This window comes from Canis lupus, chromosome 8 (genome assembly GCF_003254725.2).
Source record: "Canis lupus dingo isolate Sandy chromosome 8, ASM325472v2, whole genome shotgun sequence".
Taxonomy (NCBI): Eukaryota; Metazoa; Chordata; class Mammalia; order Carnivora; family Canidae; genus Canis; species Canis lupus.
Genome location: NC_064250.1, coordinates 55,422,712 through 55,449,858, shown reverse-complemented (window position 1 = coordinate 55,449,858; position 27,147 = coordinate 55,422,712). Strand labels below are relative to the sequence as shown.

The window sequence follows — 27,147 nt, the reverse complement described above, 5'->3', positions numbered from 1 at the left end:
CAGGGGCAACAACAGTACTGGGTTGGCACAAAGTAGCAGAAATGTCATTTTTTAATTATGTGGTTCTGAGGGGAATCTATTATCCACTGCTGAGATGCTGAAATCAGACAATTTATCTCCAAGGCAGCTCTGTCTACAATCTAGAATATATATCTCTTGTCACTGCAGGAAATAGAACGAAAGGATGTTTTTATTTCTGGTGCCTTATGTTTATAAATTTATTCTTTTAAGTTTTGCCAGTGAAAGGGAATAATGTCCTAACGTATTGTTCTGCCCGCTTCTCCTTCCTGAAGGGTGTTCAAGTCACCCTGGCTCTTTTTTCCCTCAAGGTGGTATCAAACCTAGTAGGCCTCAGTAAGTCTTTGCCGGGCCTCCAACTCCTATTCCAAATGCCCACGGCCAAGGTAAATAGAAACAAATCCTTGAGAAGGACCCAGCGAATCAGAGGCATCCACCTAAATTAGTATAAATACCAATTGCTCTTTTGCATTTCAAAGGAGATGCTGGAAAGTATTTGAAACCTATCCTTTCTTCTCTCCTGAGCTATTTTCATTTAAATGTAAACTAATACTTATACCTACCAGCTTGTTCCTAAGGATTCTTCATTATTTCTGATTTTTTGCCCCTTAAGGTATCAAAGCAAATGAAAGAATTTAGTTCATATTTGTCTACCCTCCCCCTTTCTGTAAAAAAAAATCTGCCAAATTCATGAATGTTCACGCTCTGTGTGCATCAGGGCTCCAAGCAATTCACATCTATTAACCATCAGGTACAAGCTAAGTGCTTTTAAAACAAATGGATGCAGTTTTCAACGAATGTATGCTTTCTATATTCTACAATAGCACCAGAAAATTCGATGGAGAGACCTGGAATAGCAGAATGATAATAGCTGCACTGCCCTCTAGTGTAATGCTACTGGTATAGCAGTTTAGGTACAAGAAGACACATTCAGGGGATTTTTTTGTTTGGGTGCATGAGGGCACCTGTGTGCGTGTGTATGTGTAAACTTTGGTACCAAAAAAAGAGAGAGAGAGGGAAGAGAGAAATAAAAGAAAATGCAATGTAACCTTCTAGGGTTTTATTCTGAAGCTACAAACTTTTCAAAGACGGTAGGTCTCCTAATGCCAAAAGCATACATCTCTAAGGAATTTTCGGCTGGCCTTCTTTGGCAGCACGGGCAAGGGGAAAATGTGATGATCTTTACGGCAGACTTCATTGCTGTAAATACCAGAATAGAAACATTCCAATCAAAATGCTCATCCACTCTGGTTATTCTTCTATAAACATACGCAACTCAGTTGAAAAAATATGCTTCAACAGTGCCATTCGTATTCATGTGTTTCATAAAATAAGTCAGAAAGAAAGGAAATCATACGTAAAAGGATCTGCTCACAGATAATACCTAGTTACTCGCTATTTACAAATAACCATTACTATTAAGCAATATTAGGTTCATCTGGGGATTTTATTCTGAATCTGTCATAGCTAGCATTCTTTGAAAGCTCTTCCAGACTGTGACCAGGAATACTTGGGAATTGTGATATACAGGATAAATGCACACATACACACAGAGGAAACTTTGGGATAACTGGAATTTATTTTTCCAGGTTCTATGGGATTGGAATCATAATGTAAATACATAAACATCACAGAATCTCACCCCAGACCTGCCTTTAATTTATAGAAGTCACCCTGACTTTGTAGCTTCTTACATGCTCCCTGCTCCTCAGCTGGATCTGTGGCATTTCCGTCTTACCAGTTCCCAGTTCCTGGACTCTAAGACACATAACCAAACAATATATTTTTTTCCTAACTAACTGGGCAACATAATAGCTGCTTCCAGAGCCAGACTTCATGTGTTTAAATCCTAAATCCGAAAAAAGCTCTGCTACTTTGGGTTAAGTTATATAACATTCTGAGCTTCAATTCCCCATCTCTGAAATGCAGAATATAAGAGCATCTACTTCACAGGGTTGCATGAAGATTAAGTGAGCTAGGACACACATGCCAATCAGCATCACTTCTATCAAATGTGAATATATCCCACTCAAGAAGCTGTTAGCCATGTAAATACCGTTTACACTTCAAAGCACGAAGCAAGATGTCCAGTTATCATTGCCAGTTGAGATGGAGTCCCCAAAGCTGGCAGCAAAAGAAAGAGCTTCTAGAAATTGGAGTCACCTGTGTGAAGAGGCACGGTATTAACATTCCTTGAAATGCTCTCCATTGCAGTTGCTAAAGACAGCAAAGCAGAGTGGCCGCTGAATGCCTCAGAGAAGGCACACAAGTGGCTGGAGGTCCTCTGGGAAAACCCTCTGTAATATATTAATGGAAAGAAAAGAAGCCCTCAGGGGCTCAGGGGCGCCTTAATGGCTCAGTAGGTTAAGCTTCTGGCTTTAGCTCAGGTCATGATCCCAGAGCCTTGGGATCAAGCCTAGTGTCCCCCCCCCTCCCCGTTCTCCTCAGCGGGGTGTCTGCTTACTTCTCACACTGCCCCTCTCTCAAATAAATAGATAAAAATCTTAAGAGAGAGAGAGAGAGAGAGAGAGGACAAGTCCTCAAATAAAGCAATTGACTGGCTCTATCTGAATTTCCACAATGGTTCTCCCCTTGGACTCAAAACTGCCATGTGGAGAAAAAGGGTCTTCTTTATTTCTTGCAGTATATCCAAAGGGAATCAAACATCCCAACTTATTAGAGTGTTAATGTTAAAAGACCATTTTATAACCTAGGAAAAAGAAAGAGGTGTTATTGCTCACATTATTGTGAACTACTTTTGTTTTATGTAGTTAGCTACTAAATCTTAGGAGAAAACCTCAGTTCTCAGGCTATTAGGGTCCAGATTTGAGGAAAAAAAGAATTTAAATCTCTCCCATTTAGAGATTTGACATTTGATTCTATTACTTGATCATGTCTTAACTGGGGAAATAAAACCTGGTTCTGAAACCTGACTCCATCTAGTAATCCAACTACACACAGTAGATTTTATATATACGTACTTTTATAAATTTTACATGTAGTTACATAAAAATTCATATATAAAATACACATACAATGCATGTATATTTTATAGATATATTTATATAAAAATGCATATATGTGTTTGTTTATATAAAAATACATATATATATAAAATCTATTACATATAACCTTCAGAGGAAAGACAGGGGAACTTATTTCAAAAGGTAATTGAAAATACAATACAAAAATATTCATGACACTAATAAATTAATAAAAAGATAAAATAACAAAATTTTGAGAGATTATTTTTGATGATGAAATCACTACACTGAAATAAGTGGCATATGAGAGATTCTATCAAATTCAATATGAATAACAAAACTATTTTTTTCACCAAAATTCATAGCAAGGCAATTTTCTTAGCTTTGAAAATATGAAAAATAGAATATCATCTACTTAAGTGTTTCGGAGGTACTCAACTGTTTATTAATACATCCACAATTAGATTATTTCTTTCAAATTCTAATTTAAATTTCTCCACCTACTTCATAGTTGAATGCATACATATGAAAAGGCTCACACATGCATGCACACACACACAAGCCTAGAATGATTGTCTAGGCTTGATTTTTAGGCTAGAGTGCAGTGTACTAAATCTTGCCAGATAGTTTGTTCTATTTTTGTTCTGTGTGACCAGCAGGTATTTTTACCATCTTCATGAATATTCTCGCAGAAAGTCTGGTTTTCTATCTTCCATCCTATTAAAACAGACTTTAACAAAGGATCAAAGAAAATGTAACCTTTCTTAATGACTCTTTGGTATTTTGTCCTTTCTTTATCCCTTAAGGCAAAATTGTGACTTTCTATAAATCTGTTTCTAGTATGATTTTCATATTGGATAGAAAAATAAAAGAAGCATTCTTACAGCAATTTATTGTTAAGTGATGGGTTTTTTTCCCCCATATGACATAAAGTACCTTTTATTTTTTTATTATTTTTTTAAAGACTAGAATGAAAGTATTCTCCGTATTTTGTTTTTCAGCCAGAGCATTTCCTACCTCTTCCTCACAGCACCATTATATAGTTTTGTTTATTCGATTTATTTTTAATTTATTAAGAAAATAAATATTTTTCAGTACAATGATATCATTATTTAGCAGTTGCAAAATTTTGCCTAAAATATGCCAGGTTTTCATAAGCCTGAGCAGAGTCATTCAAGACTAGGATGAGAATACCAAGGCAGCAGGTAGTAGACCTTGGTTTTAGAAAATTGAATGATGAAATAAAATTATATCTGTCCATTAATTATATATATATATATATATATATATATATATATATATATAGTAAGGAAATAGTTGATGAACGTTTTTAAATGCCATATATAAATCAAAATACAAACAATGAAGATCCAGTAGTGTTTTGCATTTATGTCTTTTGGTTAATATTTTGTCTCCTAAAAAGGAGACCAGAGGCCAAAAATAGAGTCCCTTGTGCTAAACCCCACATCAGCAAACCAAGGCTTCATGCCTTACCTAACTGTAGTTTCAACCTTCTCCAGGATGCGATCTTATCTGGTAAGTCTGGAATTTTCTGGTCAGCACTAGTGATGTCATCTGCCTGAAAACCCCCTTTGCCTCCTAAAGGAAGGTGATTTTTCCCAAAACAATTCAATAACAAAATGTTATTGACTTCCTTGTCCTAACACTTCTCTACCTTTATTTTTTTTTTTTTTCCTTTTCTGTAGTGTTTGGAGTTCCTTTCTTTTGCTAGATGGGATGCTGCCTGATGTATAGATCCTTGAATAAAGAAAGCCAATTTGATCTTTAAATTTGCTGAGTTGAATTTTGTTGTTTAACAAGCCTGAAATATATAGAGACTTTAAATAAATGATTGTAAACATGGAAACTGGTAAGCTGGTGTGGGGATATAGGCATATTATAAAACCTTCTATTCCCCAAGATGATTACCTTTTCTACTTTTATTAAAAATGATAGACAGAGAAGTTTATTGAAAATAGGAATACTGCTTATCTACACTGCTACTTTAAAAGAATTAGCGAAACATGGTTTGATATTTTTTGCTGCCGTGATTATTTCAAACAAGTATATAATTTTATAGCATTATGGTAAGACAAAATGCTTATGTTTAATTAAAACCTTAATTGAAATATATGTATCAACACGATTCTTTGTATTTTTATTTAGAAAATATGTTTATTTAATCATGAGTGCTATAATTCTTTGAACTATGATTTCTATCCTAAACTGTATTTTGCCTTTGTATTTTTTGGATGGAAATTCCACATATTTTTCCCATTAAAATTTAGCCACACCAAGCTATCTACAATATATACATATAAAGAACAACGAGAAGAGTACACTTACCAGGATGAGCACTGAGTAATGTATAGAATTGTTGAATCACTATATTATACACCTAAAACTAATATAACATTAGATGTTCACTAGAATTAAACTGTAAAATTTAATTTAAAAAATAACAATGAGAAGAAAACAGGAATAGATAAAATAAATTGTCCGTTGCAGGCAATCCATACATTTTCTTTTAAAAAAAATATCACTTTGGCTTCTTCAGGACAATTCTTCTGAGGGTGAGTGGTCTGTTAAGCCAAAGATAAAAGGAAAGAAAAGTAAAATTGTGGACCATTTATAACACGTAAAAGCTGTAGAGAAGCAAAATGAAACTGGGTTTGTCTACCCGCTCCCCTGTGTTACCTGCCACACGTTCAGTTATTTAGTAATGACCAGAGAGGCAATAAGAAAAGGAAATCTATTCTGAAGGTTTTACTGCAATGATTGATGCTAGCTTTCCTAACCCAAATCCAAACAGTTTGAGAAGGGAGAGACCTATGGCAAGTATTTCCTTTTTATCCTGCTGAATAAATACTAATTTTGGAATGCGTTGAAGATTTTTGAAATGTTCAGCTCAAAATATGTAACAAAATACATTTTGCATGAGATCATCCCTGACAAAGCTGGTGCAAATTGGGAAGAGGCTAGGATGTAAAATACAAAATATTGTATTTTGAATCTCTAAAACCATATTGGGTCACATGTGGAAAACTGCCTTCTTTCTCATTTCTGTTAATGAACTGTTCATTCTCTAAGTAAAAAAAGAAAAATAAAAAAATAATAAGTTAGAAATTTCTCAATGGTGTATTATAATGTCATAGTATGATGTTTTAGAGAAATAAAAATAAATTAAAATGTGAAACTATATATGTCAGGCAATAAGGATGATGATTGATTAAAAGGCAGGCAAGCCTCCCACATCAATGAACACCACTGAAGACTAAAGTAGATTGACAACAGACATGATTCGGTAGGGCACTTTTTACATCTTCTGGCACTTTGAATAAGCGGATTCATCATATTTATCCAATCTTTTATTCAACAAGTGATTACTGAAAATCCAGTATGTATTAGCACTCTCCTACGTGCAGCAGATATCACAATAAAAAAGTCGAAGTGTTTGCCTTCATAGATTTATATTCTAGTGGGAAAGTTAAAATATGCACAAATAAATTTTAATTCTAATACCAACTACAAAGAAATAAAGCACAATAATGAAATAGTAAATGGCTAGTGCTATGTGTGTAGAGAACTACTTCAGTGTGGTTAGAGAAATTTCTCCTAAAGGAACAGAGATTTAATAGATGAAAATAATGTATTCTTACCAAGATCCAAGGGAAGTGGCTTTTTGGAGGTGAAAGAAGGACCAGCAAATTCAAAAACTCTTATGTGGTAACACATCAGTCATGTTCAAGGTATGGAAATAAAAAGGGGGGGTCACAGTGTCAGGGACCCAGAAGAGGTGAATAGATTGTATGGAATCAGGTCAGAGAGATGGGGAAGGGCCAGATTACATAGGCTTTGTAAGTCATTGCAAGGGTTTTGGGTTTTGTTCAAAGTAAAATTGGAAGTCATTAGAAATCTTACTTGCATATTATTTGAAGAATGAATAGAATATGCGTGGTGAATGGGAGGAGAGTTAAAAAAATCTATAACTTGGGAGGTTGTGAAACGATGTAGTCAAGATACGGTGGTGTGGTCCGGGGTCTTCTCTCTGAAATTGATGAGCAGATCTCTGCTATGGAATTTATGTTAAAGATAGAAATGGCACAGTTTTCTGATAGGTTGCATGTGAGATATAAGGGAAAAAAAGAAGAAAAAAATAATAATCTATCCTTTCTAGTGCCCTGATTCAAATAGATGGATAAGTGGTGTCATTTACTAAGATGGGAAAGATTTTAGAGATGAGTGAAGATAATGTTAAAGAAAGAAAAACAGGAGTTTTGTTTTATATATATTAATTTTGGCGTGCCTGTTGGTCATTAAAGCCTGAAGTTGAATAGGCAGTTGGATAAATGTGTCAGTCTAGAGATCCAGAGAAATTTTGGGACAGAGATGAATACAAAAGACTATTTTGTAGGGAGAGGAGATTTAAAACCATTTGACTTGCTTAGATCAGCCAAGAAAAGCTTGTAGTTAGATATAAGAAAAGACCTAGGATATGGAGTGCTCTCCTGTACAGTTTAGGGCAGAAGTCAAGAAGTCAGCAAAAAGGAATAACAAAGATTAGTCTACAAAGAAGGAGAAATAATAAGAATGTGGTATCAATAAATCTAGAGAATCAAGTATTTCAAAGAGGATGATGCTTCCTTCTTTCGAATTCTCTGAGAAATAATATGGGAAAGAAAGTCAATCCCTGCATATGGCAAGATAAACTTTCCTTCATTTCAGCTCTTTCAGTGAAGTTCAAGTTCAGTGAGAAAAAATCCAAATTAAAGTAATTTACAAGGGAGACTTAAAATATTAACAATAGTTTGGAAGAGTTTTGCTGTGAAGGGTAACAGAGAAATGGGGTGGTGCCTGGAGGGCGGCAGTGTCAGAAAGTTTTGTTTTCTCTTTGTTACATTTTTTAACAAACTATAACCAGTATGCAACCTCACTTTTCACTTTTATAGCACTCTTTACATTTACACTATTTACATAAGTCTATTTACTTATGTAAGTATGTATTATTATTAACTCATTGCTTTCACATTTATGACATTTATTATGATCAGCCCTGGCTTCTTTTTGAGTCCATTTAAGATTCTCCTTTTTTTTAAGATTTTATTTATTTATTTATGAGAGACACAGAGAGAGAGGGGCAGAGACACAGGCAGAGGGAGAAGCAGGCTCCATGTAGGGAGCTCGATGTGGGACTCGATCACGGGACCCCAGGATCACGCCCTGGGCCAAAGGCAGGTGCCAAACAGCTGAGCCACCCAGGGATCCCAAGATTCATGTTTCTCAAGGTGAATAAAATTTTATTAATCCCTCTACTCCAGTGTCTAGATAGTTATTGGATGGAATAGGTGCTAAATGTTCTTGTTGAATGAGTAAATAATTAGTAGAGTTCCAGAATAATGCACCCACTAAAATTTAGAAACACCTTGTTCTGACTAGCTACAATGTACCCATGGTGCCATGTTAACACTATAGTAACTCTAATCCATATTAGTCAAGACTCCTGAAGTGAAAAAGAATGACCCCACTAAGGACCCACAGTTAATTGACTTTACAAGGAAGGAATGAGAAGGATCATGATTACAACCTTATCCAAAGAACAACACTGGAATATCACCAACATTGCTGTATTTTCTGTCTGATGGTACCATTAGAGTTGCAACCATAATCACAATGGTTCCATTCACATAGTGACCTATGTGAAAATGGTAAAGAAAGACCTTCAGTTCATTTTCCTCCGATACTGCATTTCCCAAATCCCAAACTTTCAACAGCTGTCTTCACCAAGATATAACAACATTAATGCCTCTAGGTCAACATGTTGAGCAAGCCTTCTCTTTCCCAGTTTCTCTGGGTGCCCAGGCTTATTTAATAGGTAGGTAGGCAGGCAGGTAGGTAAGCAGATAGATATAAACATACAGAGATATAGAAATATAGAAATATATGGCTTCCAACCTAATGATTTGTTCAATTCAGTCAGGCTTTTCCATCTAATATTGGATCTCTAACCTCTTTTCCATTCCTATGTCAGCATAATAGTCAAGGCTTGTCCTCACTTAATTGGCATGTGATCACAATAATAGCCAAAGATAATGTATCTCTAAGTCATCTGTATCTCTCTAGAGGCAGTTCTTTCTATAAAATACCTTTTGTTATTTCCAAATACCTAGTTAATAAAGTTCAAAACCCTAGGTTTGTCATTTAAAGTCCACTGGGATCCAAATCTAGTCTTTATCAATTTGAAGAATCAATATTTATTCAAATAAGGAAGAAAACATTGGAGAACTTCTTCCCAAGACTTCCCCTATCCTTCTCTTCAATGGAGCTCATGAATAAAAATGATTTAAAATAGAATCCTGGGCACTGTTTTCTGGGGAGTAGAAGTCTAGTTATGAGAATTACTCTTCAGGATCCTTCACATGCAGAAACTTTTAAGACTCTGAGAGAAAAGGAATTTTGTATTTATAACTTTGTATTCTTTTATATTTAAAAGGACTTACGAAATCATACAAGCTTCAGGTTCATTGACTTGGATCAACTTTTTTTTTTTTTTTTTTTTTTTTTTTTGACTTGGATCAACTTTAACGTTTTCCCTGATACCCAAACCAAAGATATTTTTGTCCTACAAAGTCTTATAGCCCTCTTTACAGTATATATTATATACAATCTTGTGTCACAGCTAAACATTTATTTCTATTTTATCTTCCAAAGATAATACTCCTTGAAGTAATATCCCATGTCTATTTCCTAATTTATTGACTCACACAGAGTCTAACTCAAAGTCTATATATTCAAATGAAAGATTATCATCTGAGATCTATTCCTAAACCTTTATTTCTTTAGAATATAATGCAAATACTTCCAAGAGGAATAACCATCTTGACACCTTTTATATAAGGATAGAACTGTATTTAAATGCAAAAGCCTGGGTTGAATAAAATCTAATTTACTTTTTAAAAGGTCCCTGAATTGTGTTATGAAAATTAATATCCCGTGAAAATTAAAAGTTCCAAGCATCTGAATATTCTTCACTTGTTTGTATTAATCTCTATTTTAATGGGAGGACTGGTTTGCAGTTTTACTTCTTCTTCTTAGTATCAATACTCATTTTTCATGTACTGTGTAATGTAAGATATTAAAACATGTCACTGCGATTCATATTGAATCTAGGATCACCACAAAGATCATAGCTTTCCCCTATAATGTCCAGTCATCACTGGTATTTTGTCATATCTCATCTTCTTTCAAGTGTAATGAATCATCCTTCAGATTTTTATCTTATTAGAAAAACTGCTGCAAGGCATAGTGCATGCTCTAGGTAGCACTTGCAATTATTATTTTAGCACCTGATGTAAAACAAGAAAACATTGTGTAAATCCAAATCTTTTTGCCTATCATATTTTGCCAAGAGCCTCACCTGTCTCAACCATCAATCTGAAAAGGTAGATGCCTTCTATTGAAATTTCATTGGAATAATTAATTTGTATAAAATAGAATTTCTATTTAAACGAAAAGCTAATTTTGAACTCCTTTTAAAATGTCAATGATTTCTATATTTGCAGTCTATTTTTTTATTGCTACATTATTTAATCTATGCTCTGAGATCATTTTGCAAGGACATAATTCTAGAATATCCAACTGATTAAAGGACAGATAAAGAAAATTCGTGGGGCTCACTAAGGATGATAGGGAAACATCATAACTTGAAAAATGCCTAGATTTTATCTCTAGCCATTAAGAATCGCCTTATTGCTCCGGGATGGCCAGCTTTGTTTAACTCTAAAATGATTGCTGGATTGAAATTAGATTCATTTTATTTGACAAAGAAAGAACAAAAAGTGATAACTAAATTTAAAGACAGCACAACTTCACTTATATAAAAAAAAATGCTTGGCATTAGCTTTACTACAAGGAATATCTCATTAGGACTTTAGAGAAGAAGAGTTGTTAGAATCTATGCAAAGATGTCAGAGAGAAACGTGCATTTTGTATATTTTCACTCAGACATCTGTAGAAAGGTTTCTAATTTTTAAACTGCACTGCATATGGCAATGTATTCTTGCTGGTGGACATCCTCAACTATATTTAAACAGTCCATTGAAACAATTTAACTTTGTAAATTAAGCTTGCTATTCATATCCCTTGGCCCATCATTTTCAAATTCATACTTGGCAATGCAGATAATATTTAAAAAGAATGACTCTCGAGAACTATTTCCTTCTGAGTTTCCTGGACAGAACTCTTCTTTGAACTCTTGCCTCACATATTGTTAGACATTTATTTCTTATCCAAGGTTGTCTACACCTTCGTATTCATCTGCCCCTTAATGCAGTCTCTTTCTCTGTCTGCCACTGCCTCTGTCTCTCTTTCTGTCTCCCTCTCAACTTTTCTCCTCATCACACACATGCATGCATGCACACAATAAAGAAGTTTCAAGTAAATTAAAAAGTCCCTCATCATGGAGTCTTCTTGAATCAGTGATAATAATATAAAAACAAATGACTTGACATTACCAATAATACAATAAGGACATGTTAAAAAAGCAAATTTGAGCAAACTCAGGACTGGTCTTTTTGAGGAATGAAACAAATACATCCTGTTACTTTCATTTCTCTCTTTTTTTTTTTAATTCCTTCTCAACCTCCCATTGGCAAAGCTTACACTTTACACCACTCAAAATACACTTCTGTATTTCTACTGCATAATGAAATTGGTCAACATTAGTTGCTGGTTTTTTATCCTAAATATTTAAATGATTAAAAAGCTAATATTATATTAGTCATCACCAGAATCAATTTGTATGTTAATTTGTGAGGAAACACCAAAATGACTGGTTCCATTTGCAAGTTTTCCCTGCTTCCCTGCAAAAAGCCTTTTCTGTTATCCTGAGTCACCATCATCATCTGCATCATCCTTTACATATGGACAAGAATTTGCATTTTGTAGTCCTTTTTAGCAGTAAATGAAATAGTTTCTCAACAAATACAGAGGTAGTATCTCTTTCAGTCACTGATGTCTATTTTTGGAAAACGAGTGACTAAATCTTTAACAAAATAGCATGCAAAGTTTAAGTCTGAAATTATTAAAGACTTTACCCAATTGACTAAGTAGCTATTATCTTCTGTTACTGTGGTAATCAATGGTCCCTTTTGAACCAGAGGAAATAAATTATAATAGCAATTAATGCTTGAAACTAGTTATTCCTAGAATGGCTAATCCTTGGCTATTGCAACCTGGTGGGTCCCTGGGACTGTTAATTAATAACTAGTCATTAACTACACTGCATTTCCCCAGCAGAAAGTTTCTTGCTTCTGTTTCTGAATTTGCTTTATTTATGAATATCACTGGCCTTGTAACAAACACTACTTGAAAATAGTGTTGCATGGCATTTATTTCTTTTTAAAAGAATTCAGAAAATGTAAGGCAAAACCTTATACATTTAAACCACTAGCATAAATGAAGTAAACACAAATCTCCAAAATCAAGATAAAAGAAAACCCCCTGAAGTGACCCAGTTGTTTTGCTAATGCATATCATGATGCTACTGTGCCACACTGACCTTTCCTGCTCTGATCTGCAGTTGTTTTTATGAAAAGGTCAAACCTTGCCCCTGCTATAGACCAATTAGACATTGCTGGAAACACAGGATAGGCATTGACAATTATGATGGTTAATTTTGTGTCAACTTCGCTGGCCTAAAGGATGCCCAGATAGACGGCAAAATATTACTTTGGGGTATGTCTGTGAGGGTGTTTCTGGAAGATACTGGCATTTCATTCACTGGACTGAGTAAAGACATTCACCCCAACCATTGTGGGTGGGCATGATTTAATCCAATAAGGGCCTAAATGCAACAAAAAAGCAATGGAAAGATGAATTTCCTCTTTCTCTTCTTGAGCTGAGATGTCCATCTTTTCCTACTCTTGGAGAGCCCCTGTATTCATACTTTCAGACTCTGGGACAAGCAGCTCCCTTGTTCTCAGGACTTTGACCTTGAACTGTGAGTTACACCACCATCTCCCTTGGGTCTCCAGTCTTCAGATCCCAACAGGAACCATACCACTGGCTTTCCTGGTTCTCCAGAATGCAGATAGCAGATTGTGGGACTTCATAGCTTCCCAAAATCCCTGAACCAAATCTTATAACATATATCTTTATATCTATATCTATATATCTATATCTATATCATCTCCCTATATAACTATATCTATATTCTATTGGTTCTGTTTCTCTAGAGAATAGTGACTAAATAACAATTTAAAAAGAACAGATGTATCCCCAATATGGTTTAGATCAATGAGGATAAGAGGTCCCCATTACTTACTAAAGTTGAAACCTTCTTCCTTTGAATATTATTCTTGGGAAATAAAGTACTAGAAGAACTGTAATTTTATTGTAGCATACCTAATGTTGGGGATTAAATAGATAGACAACCTCCCTGGGCTATGTACTCACTGATGTCTCACAGCTTCCTGTTGACTTTTCTAAAAAAAAAAAAAAAAAAAAAAAAAAAGGTTGTCCATCTATTTTTCAGGTTTAATTCCAAGCAAAAGATTGCTCTAAGAAGTACACAATTCTTATCCTTACCAAAAATGGAAGGGGGGGCGGATGGAGGAGAGGGGGAAAGGAAAAGCAGGTGGAAGGGAATGTTAAGCTACTTATTTTGGTGTATTCAGGATAGATCACATATGAACAACATCAAAAATATAAAACACTTCTCAGAACTGACTGTACATATAAATTTTCCAGGGGTAAATTTACTAAAAATTATGTATTCCCAGGCATCAATTCTGAAGTTTCAGTTTTAGCAGTCTGAGGGGAGGGCCTGAAACACCATTATTTTTTGCAGTTTTATGAACGATTCTGCAGTACACCCATGGGTAACAACCACTGGATTAGGAAATGAGAGATGAGGAATTGAAGCCCGATATTGATAAGTACAATTGCCATGACTTCATGGAATTTATTTAAGGATCCCAGATAACTGTAATAGTAAGAACTTGTAAGAAGTTAACAACTTATTCAGAAGCTGACAGTAAAGTTCCCAGTAGAATAAATATGTAATTCCAAAAATTCAGTATTGTACACTAGAGCATCAGAAAGAAAAACAGAGGCAGGAAGTAGGAGACAAAGAGAAAAAGGCAATCAGAAAGACTCGTCTATATTTGTGATAGTTTCACCTGTCCACCTGGTTAGGCCACAATCACCAGTAAATCAACCAAACATTAATGTAGGTGTTGCTGCAAAAGTATTTTCTAGCTGTGACTAATATTCACAATCAGTTGAGTTTAGGTAAAGATGATTATTCTAGGGGCACCTGGGTAGCTTAGTAGTTGAGCATCTGCCTTTGGCTCAGGTAGTATCCCAGGGTCCTCGGATCGAATCCCACATCAGGCTCCCTGTAAGATGCCTGTTTCTCTCTCTGCCTGTGTCTCTGCCTCTTTCTGTGTCTCTCATGAATAAATAAATAAAATCTTTTTTTTTTTAAAGATCATTATTCTAGATAGTCTGGGTGGGCATAATCAGTTGAAAGGCTTTAAGAGCAGAAATGAGACTTCTCAGGAGAAGAAGAGATTCCACTTGTGCACTGCAGCTTCAACTTTACCTTCCATGTAGCCTACCTTGACATTTCCAGACTTCCTACCCAGACCCCACAATCATATGGCCAATACCTTGCAGTATATCTCTTTCTGTGTATCTCCTGCTGGCTCTCTGGATGAACCCTGACTGATGCACTACTGCAAGACCCCTCACTCAGCTCTACCCACAAACAGCTGCTTCTCACTCCTAAAGGAACCCATTTCCATCAAGACTTCACTAAGGAGGAGGTGCCCCAAGCACCCCATTCACACTGTTTATGAGGCTATTCTCCAAGGAAGGACATTTTTCATGGAATACCATGTGAATGAAGATAGCTGGAGTTGTGCAACTCTCCGGTATTGATCAGTCCTCCTTGAAGTTTGTTTTATACAGCTGTCTATAGGCAACAAAGGGAAAATAATCCTCACCAGGAAGGGGAAATATATTCATTCTCAACTGATCACTTCCTTGCCTTAATGATGTTACAAATAAAGGATTTTTATATCTTGTCATATCCTAAGTGTCAAACCTACAGCCCTGTGGGTTTTAAAGAAATATTTGTCATTGAAATGGTATTTACACTAGAAGATCTGATGACCTCAATAAACAGTTCATATAGAACATATGAAATACCTCTTTAAACATAATATCTAAGCATACAGAGGGGTCTTCATAATTATTTGTCACATGTAATAATTCAGGCTTTTATAATTATTTTCCCTCTTCATTTCCAGCAATGGAAGTTTAGGCAAATCTTTTTCTTCCTAGCCGAACTGTTTTAATTAAACATTTCTTTTCAGGAAAATTTTTCTTAAGCCCCAAAGCAATCTTCTAATATGAAAGAAAAAAAGGACTATAGATCAGATATGTCTGTAACTGCATGATGAACTTAACACTAGCATTTCAGCTCACTCGTTGCTTTAAGAAATAGTATTGAGCACCTGTGATTGATAGGATATTGTTCTAGGTATTATACATAGACCAAAATTCTTGTCCTCACTGAGCTAACACTGTGGTGAGTTAATAAAATAAATGAGTTTGTCTTAAGGTTAATGGAAGGTCCTAAGTGTTGTGGAGAAAAATTTAACAGGGAAAGAGCATGAGGAGGGCAAGGGCAGGAGTAGGATAGGAACAGAGAGGTAGTATACAGGTTTTTTTTTTTTTTTTTAAGATTTATTTATTTGAGAGAGAGAGAGGGAGATTGAGAGCTTGAGCAATCAAGCTCAAGGGCACAGGGAGAAGGAGAGAATCTCAAGCAGACTCCTGGCTCAGCAAGGAGCCAGACATGGGGCTTGATCCCAAGACCCTGAGATCACAACCTGAGCCAAATCAAGAGTCAGACTTTTAACCAAATGAGCCACCCAGGTGCCCCGGCAGTCTTTAGTTTTAAAGAAAATCAATGGAAGATGTGACTGAGCAGGTGACTTGAATGGAGACACGAAGAAAATGAAGATGTGCACCATGTGAAAACGTGCAAGGAAAGGGCTGTGGAAGAGGAAACTGCCTCAGGCAGAGTGTTAAGGCCCTAGCGGGAAGAGAGGCTGGGGAGGTGACCTCAGGAGCAAATGTTAGGAGATGAAAGTGGAGGACAGACGGTGTGCCTGCCGTACAGTGTCTTGTTGCAGGTCACCGCTAGGCCTGCCTTCAACCGACTGCAATGCAGAGTCCCCAGAGGGAGCTGAGCTGAGTGGTATTAAGATCAGGTTCAGACATCAGGAAGCAGCAGGTCAGTTCCCCCAAAGAGAGGACAAGAGGGCAAAAGTGCAAGAATGGGGGCAGGTGGGAGGTTGATGCAATACCCCAGGAGGTGGCCTGTGTCCGAGGTGAAGGTAGAAGTGACCGTGGTGAGACTCGGTGGGCGGTGTGCTGACGTTTCGGCCATCAGGATTTCCTGAAGGACAGAAAAGAACTGTGAAGGAAAGTGGGTCAAGGACATCTTCCAAAAGGAATGTTCTTTTTATAAACGTATAATTATGTAAAGACATGTGTTTTGAAGACCGAAGTGACCTCTACTGTTGGTGTACTGAACTCAACCTGTTATCAGAAAATTCCCCTCTTGGAAAGTAACACAAACCTGCTAATGAGTTACAAGTCTGTTAATGATGCCAGCAAACTAAACTTACTTCAACATCTGACAAAGAAATTGGCTATTAACCAAAAAAAAAAAAAAAAAAAAAGCTGTGAAAGAGAATTAACTTCACAAATCTCAATCCATTGTTAAACAGGTTAAAAAGAGGGGCATTGTGGAGCTGGCTCACACCAACTGGACAGAAGGATTGTGCACATTTCTTCCTAATTCGGTGTTGGTAGAAGACCTTGCAATTGGCCGTGCTGGGGGTCTGCCCACCATGGAAGCTACCGACAGGTACAAACTCAGGTTTTTCATCTTCCCCTTCTACCAAACTGGTTGTTAAGGATTTACCAGCACAACACTACTATTGACAACAGATTTTCACACTGAGTTAAAATAAATAAATAAATAAAGGGCAGTGTTTGTTCTTTGCTTTCTAAAGTCATGTATTACCCATCGGTGTTGCACTGGGCCTTTAACTAATAAAACTGAACAAGGTTTTCAAAGTCTTTTTCTTTTACTTTTTAAGATTTCATTTACTTATTCATGAGAGACACAGAGAGAGGCAGAGACAAGAGACATAGGCAAAGGGAGAAGCAGGCCCCCCGAGGGGATCCTGAGGTAGGACTTGATCCCAGGACCCCCGGGATCAAGCCCTGAGCCAAAGGAAGATGCTCAACCACTGAGCTACCCAGGCATCCCTCAAAGCCTTTTTCATTAATATTTCCAGAAATGGTTCAGGTGAGCACTGGGCAGCACATGGATAAGATGTAACGAAGAGTGTTATTTTTCCCATCTGAGTGACCCAAACATGTACTAGTGTGTGAGATCTTATAATAATTTTTATTAAATAGTTTCCTCATCTCTCAGAGGGGAAGAGCACTGATGTCATAGCAGGATTGTGGGAATCGAGGAGCCTTGGTAAAGTCCTGATCTGCTGGCTGGCTCTCCACACGTGATGGCTCATTCCTCTCTTCGCCTTAAACACCTTCTGCGAGAACACCACCTGTTCACCAGGAGCGACTTGACTCTAGAACAAACTGATCAGTCTTCTCATAGTGAATGATTAAATCTTTTTTTTCTTTGTATTTCTGAATCAAACTGTAATGAGGTCTAAGTGACGTGTAATATACTGTTGCCACTTAAAGTGTAGAATTCAAGGGGTGTGTCAGACACACACCTCGACACACACTGCAGATTTTAAAGCATATTTTCCTGACTTATTGACACCTCTGTCCTACTATGTGTTCCTGTTTGTTTTTAGTGACTCTTCTTGTCTTGCAATCTATTTTCTCTTGATATAAATACCACCCCTCCAACATTCTTGGGCTTACTACCTCTATGGTATAAATTTTCTCATGCTATTACTTTACTTTTTTTTTGGATTTTATATTGAAGTTGTGTCTCTTTTTATAGAGCACAGAATCAGCTCTTGATTCTTTGTAAATAGTCTTGAAAAATCACTGTGCTCTGATTGGGTGTTGTCAAGAGTTTAGCTCAGCTACTCCATGGTATTGCTGGCTCTGGTCCATTTTGTTTGTCCAGTGGGTTTTCGGGTCCTTAAACTGACACCACCCCTGAAGCCAGGGCATCCTCTAGACAGCAGCCACAGGGTTACAGGTTTGTAGGTTCTTGATGTGATTTCTCCCACAGCTCCTGCAATCACCAATCTCCCCCACCTCCCAGGGACGGTATGACTACTCTGCCCCTTGGAAAAGACCCTGTGGGAATGCCCAAAACTCTGCTCCTCTGGACTGAATTGACCAGTCCAGCCCTAGCATGGGAACCCCAAGACTCTAACAAGGCCATATGCCACCAGGTCCTGCCTCTCTGTCTGCCTTCTGCCCTCACCCCTGCATACAGGCTCTGGAGGCATACCGGGTACTTTCCCCAGGACACATCGGCATCAACTTGTCTCCTTCAGTCTCTCTTGGGGTCTGTTGTTGAACTGTGGCTCACCATCTAGCACCTGGGGCTCTGCTTGAGAAATATTAATTTAACAAACTCCTAACAGGTGTTTGTTTAGGTTTAATAGAAAAGTTATCTGATCTGCCATTTTGCTCTTCATTTTCTCTCTCTCTCTCTCTCTCTCTCTTTGTCTCTCTCTTATTTCTCTGTTCCTTCTTCCCTGCTTTATTTTCTGTTAATCAGGTATTTCTTTCATATTCCATTTATTCCCTATTTTTGCATTCTAGAACTATTTCTCTGCAGCATTTTTGAGGATTGCAATTAAATATATATATATATATTAAAAGCCTAGGAATTAAAGTATGTATTTTTAACTCATTCCCATCTATGTAGGATTAATCATTTTCATGTCTATGTAGAAACTTGGGGGCAGATATTTCTCTCTACTACCCAACCTTGTACTTTGTGTCACTATTGCTACATACATGTTAGTAATTCCCAATAGTATTTTACATTTTGCTTTCACCAGATGATGCTCTTTAAAAGAAATTACTAAAAGCCACAGCAAACATTTGGTTAACAAAATTTTATGTTATCCACATATTTGCCATTAGCAGTGCTCATCATTGCTTTCTCAGATTTAAGGTACCGTCTGGTGTCACACTCCACTGTTAGCATTTCCTGTAGGGCCTATCTGCTAGCCTCAGACTCTCTGTTTTTGTTAATCTGAAATTTACCAGTTACAGAATTCTCAGTTCATAGTTGTTTTTCTCATGTCATGATTTGAATATATTGTTTTAATATTCTGACCTTCATAGTTTTCCTTCTACTTGTAACTCTTCAAGAGTAAACTCTCTTCTGGCTTCTGTCATCTTTTGGATACATTCCAGTTCCTTTACATACTCAGTTTTCAAAATTAATCCAGTTCTTATTATTTGAGGGAGGGTTTGAACAGCCACTTCACTCTGCCACTGTACCAAATATCAGTGTCTCATCTTGAATAATTTCATATTTTGTGCTAACTTACAGATGATACTTTGATGTAAGAAAATGTATAAAACCTGAGAAGATCCAGTACTGTGAACTTGGTTCACATTTTAGAGGTAAAAATGATCTGCTTCACAGCACATATTTTTAAGCCTAGACAGAGCCTTAAGACTATGATACCATGCTCTGCTGCTTTTAATTTCTTTTTAAAGCCAAAAGGTATTTATTTTATATGTGCTTTTCAAGCTAAGTATGTATTACATTGTAAAAAGTACGGAGGTAGGGAAGGTGAAAGAAGCTTTGGGCAGGGAGAAAAGTCCATATTTGATAATATTTGCTGAAGATATTTTAAATGGCTCCTTCCTACAGAATTAGAACGTACTTCTTATTATGCTTAAAGTTCAAAGGTCAGCACTGGATTAGTACCTAAGTAAACCTTGCATTTGGAAATTGAAGTGCTAACCTATTGGTAAAATGGCGTTTTATAAGTTTGGTGAGGATGAGTAAAATAATGTCCGAATGAAGGTGACAGTGGAATTGGGCAAAGGTGATCTGTTCCATCAAGGCTCTGAAATGCTCAGATAAAAGGACTTACTCTAAGTACATCAAAAGAAAACCTGATACTGCTTAAAAGGTAGGTCCTTGAAGTTACTGTAATTTTGGTTGGGAAATGACAGTGTTATCTGAGAAAACCAAATGACAAAGAAAAGCAAAGTTTAAAGATGAGTTAAAAAAAGAAAAAAAAGGAAGGACAAGCATCTTTACTCTTGATAAAGAGGTAAGGTTACATTCCTATTCTTGACTTCTACCTTATAAACATCTTAACCCCTTTCTTATTTTTAACTAGGTTCTCTTTTTGGCATTCTTTTATTGGTTTCATCAGTTTCTTTAATATTGCTTCTCTCCCCAAATGTCTAGTGATTGTCACTCTTTATTCATATTTCAAAGCAAAGCATTTAAAACCTTTTGTGAGCTCAGATTGCTGTGGGCTGGGTTTGGGGTCTGATGAATTTCCTGCAATGTAAAGAGGCAATGAGCCAGCCATTTGGTGGCCTAACAATGTGTGCTGAGGAGGCCATCTGACTTGGTTAATAGACATCATGGCTGATACTCTTCTGTATGTTGTGATACCACTCTGATGACCCCGGGGCCTCCCTCCACCAGCCTGGTATCCCCAGGTGCAGACCAAATTTCTCTGGAAGGAAAGCTCTGATGTCCTATGGTATTGGAGAATAGAGAGGTGTAAACTGGCACTGGGTCTGTGAGAAGACCAGAAGTAAAACTGTTCCATGGGGTTTAAGCTAAGGTGCCCAATCTAAGATTATCTGAGTTCTTCAGTGAGTTGTCCAACCTGAGTCTCTTATGCCCCATGAGGTGATTCGGCTTGTTTCTTTTAATTATCCCTGTTAAAAAGGTCTCACTGTCCTACTGAATTCGTTGATTTCTGATTTTCAAGATGTTATGAAGACATTCTCTGCTGTTCCTTTTTCCCTTTTTTCTATGTCTTTGCTGATTTATATGGAATAATTTTTTAGGCTCACTTTGGTGGGTATAGATTTAATGTATGTATTTTGGCTGATGAAATAGATGTATCAAATAATAAACAAAAGCACAAGCTCCAATATTGTGCTCCTGTCATTGTTTAACTTACCTAATTGCTGCTAGTACTGATTGTGGGAAAGGTTCTCTCTTACTACAGAGAAATGCCATTGCAAATGCTTTGCAGAGCAAAGCTGTAGTTACTATCAACCTTTCCTGTTCTAATCTAACCTGAAGGAAAATTACAAATGGTCACTTTTTCTCATTTCCTGAAGTAGTAGGTGAAAAGAAGTGTAGGATCTGGCTTCATTCAACCTTATCCCTCTTCCTTTGATGACTGTTGAATAATCCCTTCAATAATCACTGAATTATATATCATGATATAGTATGATGATGGGCACTAAAGACATGTAAAAATGTCTACCAGTGAGCTCCTGACTCTTCAGAAACTTACCATGGCATCATGTAGAAATACACACCTGTATACATGCACAAAACTAAACATATACACCACAAAATAACTACACAAAATATGTCATAATATAGTCTATAATTCATTACATTAATAGATCCAAGCATAAACATTGTAATTCCATGAAGTATATCATGTTGGGCTAAAATTGCCAAGACATTCTAAAAAAAGTGAGGATTTTAAGAGGAATCTGGCATCGCTTATATAAGATCCAAAGAGGACAGTTTAAAGGGGAAAATAGGAACAAAGACATAAGTATGGAATAGAAAGACTTGTTTTTAGGCTCCTTGCATTCTTTAACTGCACACACATTTGTTGACTTCTTAGCACATGCCAGGCACTATTCTAGGTGAGGAGGCCCATCGTCTGAATGTGAGGCAATTGATCTGATTTAATCAGAGGCTCTTGGGAGATTATAAGCAACAGAGGTTGACAAGGCTGACCGAGGCTCCACAGCTACTGAAGTTTTATTCCTCATGCTTCAGTATTTTTCTTGTTTATTCCACAAACATACTGCATATGAGAAACTCATATCTGTACTGTCACTTCTCTCTCTCTCTTTTAAAAAATTACTTCTTTACTTAAATTCTAGTTAGTTAACATCTAATGTTGTACTGGTTTCAATAGTGTACCTACATCACTATTTTTTCTTTGAAAGAGAGGCAGAGCATATTTGTGCGAGGGTTGTGGGGGGATGAGGGAGAGAATCTTAAGCAGAAGGAGAAAGAGAATCTCAAGCAGGTTTTATACTCAGCATGGACCCCAACATGGGGCTCAGTGTCAGGACCCTGAACCTATAACCTGAGCAAAAATCAAGAGTCGGATGCCTAACCGACAGAGCCACCCCAGTGCCCTCCCCTGCCCTTCGTTACTGTTAATGAATGCCCCTTTGTGCCTTCTGTACTCCATCCTCCTGTATTTGTTCAAGTCTGACTTTTCCACTCCACATGTCTCCTCTCTTATTTAACTCAAATAAAGGTGCTGCATATATAGCTGTTCAAACTAAATGCAGTTATTTGGGAGCTAAACATCACTACAAGCTATGCCTTCCTAACACTGCATCCTTAGTCTCTGCACAGCTTCCTGGAATATGGGTAGTAATTTAGGTTGTGGTTGTTACGTTGTGAATAACTGAGATGGTCACTTCCCTTTTGCTTCCAAATGTCTAGCCTCGGGTGTTCAGTGGCTGCTGCAACTACACATTAGGCGTCTAAAGACACTCTCTGCCTGGAGTGTGATTTGTACTCGTTACGGCAACATGACTGAGTGGCGATGCTAGCTGCGCTGGAAGATTCTTCACTCCATGGAGGGGATGGAGAAGGTCACAGTGAAATACACATTTATGCTTTCCGGCACACTATTACATACTGTTTTGCATTCTTTGAAATAGGGATCTTTTGTGTTAATAGGTAAACCGGTTGAAGCACTGCGGGAAGAGCTCTACAATTCACGGATTAACAATTCCTACTTGGGCACGCATCTGTGAGAAATTCCTGCGAGCCTCATCAACCTCCCTTAGCAACAAAACACAGATGCTCAAAGCAGACCTGTAGATAAATGAAAGCAGACAGAAGAAACAAGGAATGAACGCTGAGCATGTTTGCTGTTGGGAAGGTATCCGCAGAGAAACTTCCATCTCTCATAATACCGTAAGATTGCCTTCGGAAGAGACCACTTGCTCTGACTTTTTGTTCAATTATTGGGGCTGGCTAACATGTTTAAATAAATGCCTGCTATTTTCTCTTGCTTTGCCTCTGGCTTGGGCTAAAAGCTAAAATGGTGGGTTCTGAGGACTAAGAAGACTCAGTCCCCCCCCACCCAGCGCTCTGCTCTTCTCCAAGATGACACTTGTGTCTGTCAATTTTCCACCATGTGTGTCTGCCTATCTCCTCAGCTGTGCCCTTGTCAGCATTTCCTCCCACTTTTCATCTGAATCACATTGAACATCTGCCCTTTGATGATCGGATGTGGCTATTAGCCTCTCGTGGGTGCTTCCTTCACCAGACTCCCTGGCACCGAGCTCACATTGTGACCAACATTAATATTGATGGTACTCGTGCATCCGTCCTCTGCTCCCTGCGCACACAGCAGTCCGCCCCCCTCCCCATCGTCTCCCCTTGTAGCAGTGATCACCACCATGGCTGCTCATCGGCCCTCCTTGGTCATTAAGCCACAAACGTGCAGGCATGGCACCTGCTTCTAAGTCTGCATCTATTACCTAAACCCTTTCCACAAGCCAGAATCAAATTACTTGGTTGATGGCAGCCTCACTTGCTGTTAGTGCTTTCAGCCTCAGGATAGAATTCACTGTAGGAGTGTGCAGAGAATTCCAAATACATGCACTAGGAGAAGGGGCATATTTCATAGAGATTAAGACCATAGTCCTTGAGGCCAGATGTGGTTTTCATTCCAGGATCGGCTGTGGAGCCTGGGAAAGTCACACACTTCTCTCGATCTCAGCTTCTTCCTCATTATAAGAGGAATAAGAGCCCCTACTCACAGGTTTTGGGGTCAGAATTAAAGAAAGAAGGCCAACTCTATAGAACGAATCACACACTTGCTTGTTAGTTGTGGGCCAACGAATATACTAGCTTTGCTTTTTCATAGTAATAGGTTTGGGTAAAAGTGATACTCTGTCCTTGAAGTAAAAAGAATATATCTTTATAAATGCATGTATTATTGATCTGAATCTTCAGCACTCTATTTGATATTCACTTTATTATCTGTAAATTATTCAATATGTTAAATTTATTAAGCATGGTTGGGAAGTTGAATTATACTAGAGAGAAAAATTCTACTGCTATTGACACTTTATACTTTTTTGAGTTGGGGTACTTATTTGTTGCCACAAGTAATGTAACATCTATCACTGCCCCCCCACACACACACACATACTCCCCCCACCAGTATATTCTTGATACCGTTGCTGGAGTGGGTCACTCCGCGAATCAGGACATGTCCTTTCCCCACATTAAAGCTTTTCTTTGTTAGCTCCCTGTAGCTTTTAGAATAACTCTTATCTCTTTAATATGGTACAGGATGTGCTCCATGACAGGCCTTTACCTGTCTTCTCTTCCACATGTCCACATTCAAACCAGGCAGGAGTATTTGAAGCTCCCAGAGTCCACCAGGTTCTCTCTCAACCTGGAGCCTTTGTAGTTTTGACTCTCTGCAACACCATAGGAATAACTTCTATTCAACCAGTTTGGACATTGACTGCCCTGGGAAGTCTTCGCTGACCCCACATCACCTCATTCTCCGTATCCTCCTGAACACTTCCACCTTACCCGTAACACTTCTTACATGAGCTATACTCTCTGATTCCTTTGAAGAGTGCCTTTGAGATCTGCAATGTTGAATTATTTCTCTTTATAGTTCCAGAAATTAGCTTAATAGCTAGCACGTAGTATTATTTATTAATATTTTAATTAATAAAATATAACTTTTTACAATGAAATTCTAAAAGAAAATGTTATTTTCTCTAATAGAATTATTTTCTTATGTAGAAGTCTTAGGCCTTGAGCCTACTGCAAAACAACCAATGTGGAAAAAAAAATCCCATCTCCTTATATTTTTTTACTTTGATTCTAAAGAGAGTTGATGATTTATGTTATGGTAAAGTTCAAAAATTCCTTAAAGCTTTGAGTTGCTGATTTTGTGGTTGTATAAAGATGTTTTCAGTTTGGACCTTGTTAGTGAGTTTTGCAAATATGCCTCACTCATTAAACTAATATTGATGTCTGAAAAATTAATATATTAGCATTTTAGTCCCCCAAGGAGAAACAATAGGGATAGCATTACTAGCATCACAATAGAGGGCATAAAATTCAATGTATTCTGCCCAAAGCAGGTGTTGAAATATCTGCTTCTTGCAGCCAAGAATCTTTTATCTATTGCTAAAAATGTGTTTTTTTGCTAGTAGCAATTTATATAACATTGTCTTAGGAAAGTCGTTAAGAAAAAAAAGGCAGCAAGAAATAATGTGTCGCAACAGTCTAAATAACTTTTTTATGTGTCAATAAAGGTAAACTTCAATGCTTGCCATGGTGAATGCATGAAAAATCTCTTTAATGTGAAGTGTGCTTAGTTTTTTTTTTTTTTTTTCATGTATTGTAATGCTTATAATCCCCAATGAGGCACTATCTGGTTTTTACCCACTTACTCACTTGAGTTTCCTTCTAAGTTACTTATCATATAATCGACAATTCCGATACCTATGCATCCTGTCAATCAAGATGTCAATAGCCTATTCATATTTTGCTTAATCATCATTTGTTTAGAAAGTGCTTGAGTTCTACGTTAAATTTATGGTTTCTTTCAGCAAGTTAGAATAGGAAAGGAAAGCATAGGAAGAGTATGGGTAGCTTCCACCAACTGGTCTAGACTTCAGACTAATGGTAGACTGCACCAAGATGCCTGTTTGGTGACTTAGGAAGGTTAGGTGTGGTGCTCTGGGATGCACCCACTCTGAGTCAGTCCTCTGGACTACCAGATTATTTTACAATAAAATAACTCCTGATATGGGTGAATCACAGAGCTGAAGCTTCTTTGTTTGGAGTACCCAGTGTTTTCATTTAGATGTTGAAAATTACCTTCCTAATACAGCATGTGTTTCAGGGAGGTTTAAACTATAGTCTTTTTAATGTTACTTATAATTATTATTTGGAGCATATCTATGACCAGTAACAGAAGCTCACCTGAGTGCATTTAAGGAAATAAAATAGGACAAGATTCGTTGTCCTAAAGAATCCAAAGGTCTAGATTGCTCTAAGAAACTTAGGAAAACCTCTCTATCTCTGTTGCTTTGCTATCTCCTATTCTCTCTAACGTTTCATAAAGAACAAATCAATCAACAGCCACAAAAGTAGCCAAGATGTACTGATTACTTATAATATATCATTTTGTATGCCAAGTAATTTATACATACCCTCCTGTTAATTCACTTTAAAGCATTATGAGGTTGATTGTTACCCTGGTTATATATTTCAGTAAACTGAAGTTTAGATTAGTTAGTAACACACTTGAGACAAGAGTTTGTTTAGTTTACAGGGAGGAAATACCTATCAACACTTTCCAAATGTACCTTTCCATGCTCTGGGAAACAAGAGATCAATACTGGGATCCTTTTCCAATTCCAAATTTCTAGAGATACTTGATGTGTTCCACTTTGGCTGGGATCCATCTCTGAGTCCAGTCGCCAGTGTCTCACGACCCTCTCTATATGTATTATCTATTTCTGGTACTCAAAAAAATAAGTTTTTTTAACTTTGACTATCTTCTGTGATTTGAGATCTCAGCCAAGATCTTTGTGTCTTCATACTGCATGTAAGAGGTATTTTGTTAGGCCAATTCTCATCTACTCATTCTTCAGCTTTTTTCAAATTAGTTTTTAAATGTCTCCATTGAATTCTTAATTTTAATTAAAATTTCATTTCTAAATGTCCTACTTTTGAAGCCACTTCTACGAGTGAATATTTTCTTAGTCTGCCTATCTATTTTACACAATATTTTATTTACTAGTGATTCTTTTTTGTGAGCTTAGTCATTTTTGATTCCCTTTTCATAATATACTAAACATACTTAATTTATAG

At 37.1% G+C, this 27,147-nt stretch overlaps 1 long non-coding RNA gene across 2 annotated transcripts in view; it reads left to right on the top strand.

The window, feature by feature from the left end:
- LOC125755602 (uncharacterized) overlaps positions 1 to 25,595 on the top strand; it is a 39,982-nt gene extending 14,387 nt beyond the window's left edge. Inside the window, exons 2-3 of one of the 2 annotated variants that reach the window (XR_007412458.1) lie at positions 16,805 to 16,944; positions 17,521 to 21,167. This is a non-coding gene — a long non-coding RNA (uncharacterized LOC125755602). Of the gene's footprint in view, positions 1 to 16,804; positions 16,945 to 17,520; positions 21,168 to 22,965 lie in introns of those variants that run through there. The other variant, XR_007412457.1, reaches the window with a different exon arrangement.
- Positions 25,596 to 27,147: the final 1,552 nt, after the last annotated feature.